At 45.2% G+C, this 8,320-nt stretch overlaps 1 long non-coding RNA gene across 1 annotated transcript; it reads left to right on the top strand.

Annotated features, from left to right (window-relative positions):
- Positions 1–7,096: 7,096 nt before the first annotated feature.
- LOC102078365 (uncharacterized) lies at positions 7,097–8,053 on the top strand. Its single transcript, XR_003217349.1, has 2 exons — positions 7,097–7,385; positions 7,748–8,053. It is a non-coding gene; the product is annotated as an uncharacterized LOC102078365 (long non-coding RNA).
- The last annotated feature ends 267 nt before the right edge of the window (positions 8,054–8,320 follow it).

An 8,320-nucleotide genomic window follows, 5' to 3' on the forward strand; every position in this document is an offset into this window, starting at 1 on the left:
GTGAATGAATGCATGTGACTGGACTGTGATGGACTGACTTGATACTGAGACAAAGACTGCACCAACTTTAGGATTAGTAAATGCCGACAAACAATTCACTCAGCCGGCAAGAGAAGGGTGGATGCTTCGCTTTGTTTTGTTTTGTTTTTGCAGGAGCAGGAGGATAAGAGAGACTGGAGGAGGAGACAGTAACTTCACATGAAAGTGTAGGGCTGCAGATTTAACCCTTTGGTTGCTAATTTTGAGTTACTGATGTTTGCATTAAGAAAACTGTGCTTTATTAGCTGTGTTTTGATTAAGGTATCATGTTATATTATTGGGAATGCCAAATGTTACAGTGGAGAAAACTTTTGAGATCACTTATGACTGGAATATGTTACTATTAACCATAGCAGGCCACTGTAAAAAGTTAATTACATTTTATAGAGGAGAATCACCAAAACTTTAACAATATTTATGAATAACAGGGGAATGGTAGACTTGTCACATTCAAAATAGAGATATGATGTTACTAACCTTTTCTTTTTTTTTTCTAGCTCCGATGAATTGACACATGGGAGTGTGTCAAAAAGGGGGAAGTTGAGTCTGAACATCAAACAATGGTTTTATGAACATTTTATGACTTTATTTGTGTGTTTAATAATTTAGGTATGGTAAAACTTAAGCTTATGATATGTTAGACGTAGAAATGGTTCATTAATTTTGGATTTCTTTTACACACACATAGATTATGATTAGAATAAGTTCCTTGGTCAGAGAGTCCTGAACATGATATTTTAAACCAAATTTGAATCACTAGAAGAACAACGGATAACAACATTAGATTATCAAGGCTAGGGAGAGAGGTGTTTTGGTTTTCTGTCTCTTACAGAGAAAGGAACAGACACCAGACGAAGTCACGGAGATATGAGGATTTTTCACAGCAGAGACAGACGTAGGGACTGCCGAGACAGCAACTGGGGTCAAGTGTCATGGCGTTTGGGCTCCTCGAGAAGATGGATCCCATAAATACAGCAATAACCAGGAAGGGGTTGGCGAAAATCTAGGAACACCAGACCAACGGGGTTCGAGAGGCTCTTGGCAAAAAGGGGGACACGGCGGTGACCCCAAAATACGCAGATCTTTGTTTGAAATCGGGGCAGAATAATCCCCTGATCTGTGCAACGACTAAAGGGTGGTCTAACCCCGGAGGTCGAAGAAAGAAGCTGAGAATCACCCAACTGGAAGATACTGGTAGCTGCAGCAATAAAATAAAGGTTAAAAGCTCCTTAGACAGAGGTTCTAGTCTAAGTACATTTGAAAGGTATAAGGTGGCACCAAAATGGGGGTGGGAAACTGGAGCACCAAAATAAAGCTGTGGGAGAATTGGGGAGTAATGGGAGTGTCATCTGTATTTTGTTGTTGTAATCATAGTTTTTCTTGCATCTGAACTGCTAATCACAGAGGTCATCCTATATATGGTCGACCCGTTAAAGGGGGACAGAGGGCCTCAGGACCAAGAAGAACGTGGACCTTGCGACCCTGGAGTGTATGTTGTAAGTGATCTCTTTGAGAAAAGAGATCTAAGTTTGAGTGTGTGCAGTGAGACTTCAGTCAAAGCATTTAACTGAGGTGTGAAAAATAAGCTGAACTCTACAGCTTGTTGTGGTCCCCTGTGGCTTGACAGCCTTCCAGCTGTTCTCCAGCATTTTCATTTACAGTCATAAAATATCTCCACATGTTGCTCCTCTTTCTCTCTCTCTGCAGTCCAAATGCGTCTTCTGAGCGCATCTGAGTCACGTGACGGCACAGTAACAAATCCCAGCAGGGCAGGAAGAAGGGGGCGGAGCAAAGTGCGTCTGCCGCATAAGATGAGGTGTTCACACAGACAGAGCTGCTTTTTCATCCACAGCGAGTAAATAGTGAACCTCCAGGAGAGAAATAAACTAAAGTATCGATCATATACCACTACCAACGTTTGGATCGATATCTGCATCGATCTGCACACCCTTGTCTCCTGGATCGTAGCTGAGATCAGCGTGAACCACGTGGGTCTCTGCTCCCTGACCTGTTTCCTGTGTTTGGAAAGAGTTCCAGCTTCATCACGGAGTTTCTCTCGGTTTGTGGGCTCATCTAAAGGTAAGCACCGAGCTAACTTTAACACTAGATTTACTAACCCTGCGCACATTTGCAGAAATCCCTTGAACCCAACACAGGGGTCGCAAAATCGCTAGCCCGACGTCCCGGGGCTAGCGATTTTTCCAGTCGGGCTACCAGAATCTATCCCTGCCCTGCCCGTCGGGCTATCATAGGAAGGAAAAATATATGTCAATGCTTTTGCATTCTTTCGGAAATGTAGCTGGGTAAATATGTCATTGGCATCGGTGAACCACTGTCAATATGTGACTAGGGCTGCTCAATTAATCGAATTTTAATCTAAATTACGATCTGGGCTTTCAACGATCATTAAAAATGACTGAGCCGATTATTAGCACCTCCCTCGTGCTTTACTCTCGCGCTGCTTCGTGTAGCAAATCGAGCGCACCCCTCTGCGTTTCGAACACGCGTCACAACAATTAAGAGGAGCTAACAGAGGGAAGCTCGGAAAGCTAAGCAGAAGTTATTTGGAGAGGAGAGTGACTGCCGTTGGTTGAGAAGAAAGGTTAAAAAAAAAACCTTCAGTGGTGTGGAAACATTATGCGTTCGCGGAGTCAGACGTGGATCAAGTAGACATAGTGTGTAAACTTTGGTGTCGTAGCTGCACCACAGAGCGACATGGCAAAGTTCACTAAACATAGATGTTTACATTTTATTCTTTATATTGCAAACATTTGCACTGTTCTCAGTATTTGCACACTATTTTATACTATTTTTGACAATGTTTAAAGCCATTATTCAATACATTGTTATTGTTAAATAAATGTCATCAAATAATCGAGATCATCGATTATTGAATCGCTGGATATTGAACTGTAATTTTAAATGGTTTAAAAGCATGTAGAATAGCATATGTAGGCAAGTATATTTGTCCCCTTTTATCAAGAAGCAAAGACCAAAAGGAAAAAGACAACAGGGCTCGCAAAATTTCAAAATCCCTGGTAGCCCTTCGGGCAAGGACTCTTCAGTTTTTGGTAGCCCAAAATAAATTTAAGTAGCCCGAATAAAAAAGGGAGCAATTTTTTTATGTTTTGTTTCCTGTTTTGTTTCCGTTACACTATTATACTTTAATGTATAATATTGTAACAGAAACAAAACATTAATCAAAAAATTGTTGAAACACAAATTACAATATTGTATAGAAATTACAATCATCAACTCAAATACTCAAAAAATACCTGCCCTGCCCCTCTCTCTCTCTCTCTCTCTCTCTCTCTCTCTCTCTCTATATATATATATATATATATATATATATATATATAAAAAAAAAACACCCAGCACGCCCCTGCGGGCGGTTTATCCTTCAAGCTCGGGTCCTCTACCAGAGGCCTGGGAGCTTGAGGGTCCTGCGCAGTATCTTAGCTGTTCTCAGGACTGCGCTCTTCTGGACAGAGATCTCCGATGTTGTTCCCGGGATCTGCTGGAGCCACTCGCCTAGCTTGGGAGTCACCGCACCTAGTGCTCCGATTACCACGGGGACCACCGTTACCTTCACCCTCCACATCCTCTCGAGCTCTTCTCTGAGCCCTTGGTATTTCTCCAGCTTCTCGTGTTCCTTCTTCCTGATATTGCTGTCATTCGGAACTGCTACATCGATCACTACGGCCGTCTTCTTCTGTTTGTCTACCACCACTATGTCCGGTTGGTTAGCCACCACCATTTTGTCCGTCTGCATCTGGAAGTCCCACAGGATCTTAGCTCGGTCATTCTCCATCACCCTTGGGGGCATCTCCCATTTTGACCTTGGGACTTCCAGGTTATACTCGGCACAGATGTTCCTGTACACTATGCCGGCCACTTGGTTATGGCGCTCCATGTATGCCTTGCCTGCTAGCATCTTGCACCCTGCTGTTATGTGCTGGATTGTCTCAGGGGCATCTTTACACAGCCTGCACCTGGGGTCTTGCCTGGTGTGATAGACCCCAGCCTCTATCGATCTTGTACTCAGAGCTTGTTCCTGTGCTGCCATGATTAGTGCCTCTGTGCTGTCTTTCAGTCCAGCTTTGTCCAGCCACTGGTAGGATTTCTGGATATCAGCCACCTCCTCTATCTGCCGGTGGTACATACCGTGCAGGGGCCTGTCCTTCCATGATGGTTCCTCGCCTTCCTCCTCTTTCTTGGGTTTCTGCTGCCTGAGGTATTCACTGAGCACGCTGTCAGTTGGGGCCATCTTCGTGATGTATTCGTGGATGTTTCTTGTCTCATCCTGGAGGGTACCTGATCACGGGCAGGGCGTAGGTGTTGATGGCCCGGATCTTGTTCTTACCGTTCAGCTGACTCCTCAGGACTTGCCTGACCCTCTGCAGGTACTTGGTGGTTGCAGCTTTCCTAGCGGCCTCTTCATGGTTCCCATTCGCTTGCGGGATCCCCAGGTACTTGTAACTGTCCTCTATGTCTGCAATGTTGCCTTCTGGTAGTTCAATTCCCTCAGTTCTGACTACCTTCCCTCTCTTTGTTACCATCCGACTACACTTCTCCAGTCCGAACGACATTCCAATGTCATTGCTGTATAGCCTGGTAGTGTGTATCAGTGAATCGATGTCTCGTTCACTCTTGGCATACAGCTTGATGTCATCCATGTACAGGAGGTGGCTGACAACCGCTCCGTTTCGTAGTCGGTATCCATAGCCAGTCTTGTTAATGATCTCACTGAGGGGGTTCAGGCCTATGCAGAACAGCAGTGGGGACAGAGCATCTCCTTGGTAGATCCCGCACTTGATGGTGACTTGTGCTATGGGCTTGGAGTTGGCCTCTAGTGTTGTGTGCCACATCCTCATTGAGTTCCTGATGAAGCCTCTTAGGGTCCTGTTGATCTTGTACAATTCTAGGCATTCCAGTATCCAGCTGTGGGGCATTGAGTCATAGGCCTTCTTGTAATCAATCCAGGCTGTGCACAGGTTGGTCAGTCTGGTCTTGCAGTCTCGGCTGACTGTTCTGTCTACCAGTAGCTGGTGTTTTGCGCCTCTGGTATTCTTGCCAATCCCTTTCTGTGCCCCGCTCATGTATTGACCCATGTGCCTGTTCATCTTAGCCGATATGATGCCTGACAGGAGCTTCCATGTAGTACTGAGGCAGGTTATTGGTCGGTAGTTGGATGGGACCGGTTCCTTCTTGGGGTCCTTGGGGATCAGGACCGTCCGACCTTCGTCCGACCTTCGGTTAGCCACTCCGGGTGTCTCTCGTTAACTAGCAGCTGGTTCATTTGTGCTGCCAGACGTTCGTGGAGTGCAGTCAGCTTCTTGTAGGCGTGAACCATGTTGGGCCCTGGTGCTGTCCAACTCTTCATACTGGAGACCCTTTCTTGGATATCTGCCACTGTGATGGTTACTGGACCCTGTTCAGGGAGGTTGCTGTGGTCTGCCCTCAGATCCACTAGCCACTGAGCATTGCCGTTATGGGTTGCGTCCTTCTCCCATATGCTCTTCCAGTATTGCTCCGTCTCCAGCCTTGGTGCTGTTCTGTTATTGTTCCCTTGCCACTGAGAGTACACCTTTGCTGGTTCTGTGGAGAACAGCTGGTTTATTCTCCTGCCTTCTCTCTCTCTGGTGTACCTCCTCAAGCGGGTGGCCAAGGCTGTGAGTCTTTGCTTGGCAGTTTCCAAGGCCTCAGGTACGGACAGCTTGCTGTATTTTTTGTGCACCTTCTTTGTCGCACCTTTCTGCAACTCCGTTAGTTGGCTAACCTCCCTCCGTGCTACTTTGATCTTTCCCTCTAGCCTCCTTCTCCATGGAGGGTGCTGCCCCTTGTGGCTGTTCAACTTGTAGCCAAGCATCTCACTGATCACTGCTGCCATAGTGTAGATCAGCTTGTTAGTGTCGGTAATCGTGGTTGTAGGTATCGTCCGTAGTGCTGCATTAACATCATCTAGCAGACCTTCTGAGGGTACTTCACGTAATCTTGGTAACCGGCTACGGGGGATCCAGGTTTCAAGCTTGGCCATGATCCTATCTTTCAGGTCAGTTCCTCTCGCACTCAACGATCCTTCTCCTATCGCACTTGGGGCTATGTACCCAATCTCGGGTGGGGGTGATGATATCTCCCCCCTGACCTGGCATCCTGACTCCTCCTTGCCGTAGCATTTATGTTGTACCTCGTCAATCTCTAGCTGTGACAGCAGTCCCTTCTTTCGAATGTTAGAACACTGAGCTACTAGTTGTTTCGCCGTCATTGTGGATGTTGGGTATCGAAGAATCCATAGGTCCCTCATCCTATTCATTTAACCCCTTCCGCCAGGGTTACTTGCGTAGTAGCATTCCAACAACGCCCTGTTTTCGTCTCTTGCCCACCGATGCCTTCTTGTTCCAGTAGCCCACTTGTCATCAGGGTGCCCTGGTTCCTCAACACCTGACGCGGACCTTGTTGATCCGGGCGACGTCCGAGCCGGCATGCCTTCATATTTATCTGTCTCGCTCATGTCTGCGGTAGGCTCACTTTAGCATAGGGGGTCTAGCCTTAGAGAGAGAGAGAGAGACCGTTCAGCTGTGATGAGTGTGGAAAGTCTTTTACCCACTCTGGAAGATTAAAAACACACCAACTCATCCACAGTGGAGAGAGACTGTTCAGCTGTGATGAGTGTGGAAAGACTTTTACCCACTCTGGAAGCTTAAAAACACACAAACTCATTCACACTGGAGAGAGACCGTTGAGCTGTGGAGACTGTGGAAAGTCTTTTACCCTCTCTGGAAACTTGAAAAGACACCAACTCATCCACACTGGAGAGAGACCGTTCAGCTGTAGAGTCTGTGGAAAGTCTTTTACCACGTCTGGAAGCTTAAAAACACACCAACTCATTCACACTGGAGAGAGACCGTTCAGCTGTGGAGACTGTGGAAAGTCTTTTACCGAGTCTGGAAGCTTAAAAAGACACAAACTCATCCACACTGGAGAGAGACCGTTCAGCTGTGGAGACTGTGGAAAGTCTTTTACGCACATTTCACACTTAAAATCACATCAACTCATCCACAGAGGAGTTAAAGCGTACACCTGTGATCAGTGTGGCAGAGCTTTTACTCACAGTAACAGCTTACAGAGTCATCTAGTTACCCACTCTGGAATTAAGGCGTACAGCTGTGATCAGTGTGGTAAACAGTTTACTACAAACACAGAGTTACGACGTCACATGTTTACCCACACTGAGGAACGACCTTATAAATGTGACCTGTGTGAGAAGACTTTTAAATCTCCACGTTACCTGAAAGCACACCAACAGATCCACACCAGAAAGACTCTACAAGTGCAGTTACTGTGAGGTATGTATTTATATTTTTATCTTGTCAGCCCAACTGTTTGAAACAACTCTGCTCATCAAAGTGTGTTAGCATGTTAGCAATTCTACTGCATGGAAAGGCAGCTCTGAATGATTATTCAGACTCTAATCACAGGTTTTTAGGGATAGTGTTTGAGAATTGTGTTATTGTTATTGTAGCATTAAACTAGTATTACTTTAATGTTTTTACTCTTATCGTTTTTATAGCACATTAAATTGAGCTGAGTGTGATAATGTAAACAGTTAAATGTAATTGGACTTTGGCAGAGATGCTCTTTATTTCAGGTGACGTTCAGGATAAAAATGTTAAGGACTGATTTACACTGTCTTTGTGTTTTTGTTTAGAAGCAGAGCGACACAGATGGATCAAGTTCTCAACCCTGTCATCGCTGTGGGAAAGACTTTTGTTGTGACCTTTGTGGAAAAACTTTAAGTCATTGAAGGACTCTGAAAATACATCAACGTAGACACACTGGAGACAAAATGAACTACTGTAAAGAATGCGGGAGAGGCTTCACCACTTCAAAGGACTTCAAACAATATGAACTCCTTCACAGTGGCGTTAAAAAGCATGTCTGCGATCAGTGTGGGTCATCCTTCATCAGTGCACGTCAGCTTGAAAAGCATAAACGAGTCCACACATGAGAGAAACCATACAAGTGCAGACACTGTGACAAAACCTTTTCACAATCATGTGATCATACTAAGCATGAACGCAGACACATGAAAGAGAACTTCATCTGTGAAAGAGTTTGAGTAATCTCAGTTCATACTCCACTCAGAAACGATTCCATGTTACAAATAAACTGTTACGTCTTGATTCCTGCTTTTACGTTAATCTTGTAAACAGCACATTTGCATAACAACTGAAACCGGCCCAATGAATGAACAATGGGCTGTGAGGTCATTTTCTTCATC

Source organism: Oreochromis niloticus, unplaced genomic scaffold (genome assembly GCF_001858045.2).
Source record: "Oreochromis niloticus isolate F11D_XX unplaced genomic scaffold, O_niloticus_UMD_NMBU tig00000457_pilon, whole genome shotgun sequence".
Classification (NCBI taxonomy): domain Eukaryota; kingdom Metazoa; phylum Chordata; class Actinopteri; order Cichliformes; family Cichlidae; genus Oreochromis; species Oreochromis niloticus.